A 651-nucleotide genomic window follows, 5' to 3' on the forward strand; every position below is an offset into this window, starting at 1 on the left:
GCCCGAAGGAGGTGGCGGACACGCAACGTGGGGGGGGGGGGGCAGCCGCACAAGGGGGTACGGGGCTATATATATATGGGTATATATATATAGGGGTATATGGATATGGCGGACAGACCCACAAAAAAAAAAAAAAAAAAAAAAGGGGTCCGTAAACCCCGGTCAAAAAAAATTGACCAAACATAACCGCCAAAGGCGGGTTGGAAGCTTCCCGTACCAATATAGTACAAAAACTGTATCAATAATAGCGTTAGTTGAAAGGAGTTGTGTTCCACAACGGTTTTCAATTTTGATGAGGGGTCCTTCGCGGCACTTGGGACCGTGTACAAAAACCCCCCCCCCCCCTCCCAGGCCACACTGGGGAGGGGTCAGGGTCCGGGACGTCGGCCCCGGGATAGCGCCGTGGACGGCGTCAGGGGGCGAAAAAAACCCACATGGCGAGTGTGGAACAGCAAATGCACCCAAGTGTGCAAGCAAGGCAAAAACACCGGAAAACACAGGAAAAAGCGCGGCATACCCGAAAAAAAGGCGAATAAACGGAACGAGACGGAAAAAACACAAAACAAAACAAAAATGCAGGCAATACCACCCATGAAGCGAAAATGAGGGGGCCCAAAGGAGGTGGCGGACACCCAACGTGGGGGGGGGGGG

At 52.7% G+C, this 651-nt stretch overlaps 1 non-coding gene across 1 annotated transcript, besides 1 other annotated feature; it reads right to left on the reverse strand.

The window, feature by feature from the left end:
* Positions 1-122: 122 nt before the first annotated feature.
* Positions 123-144: a microsatellite.
* On the reverse strand, positions 145-256 carry Tc00.1047053432717.10. The gene has a single exon (XR_008254350.1). It is a non-coding gene; the product is annotated as a spliced leader RNA (transcript).
* Between the last annotated feature and the right edge of the window lie 395 nt (positions 257-651).

The sequence above is a fragment of the Trypanosoma cruzi genome (assembly GCF_000209065.1).
Source record: "Trypanosoma cruzi strain CL Brener chromosome Unknown tcruzi_1047053432717, whole genome shotgun sequence".
Taxonomy (NCBI): domain Eukaryota; phylum Euglenozoa; class Kinetoplastea; order Trypanosomatida; family Trypanosomatidae; genus Trypanosoma; species Trypanosoma cruzi.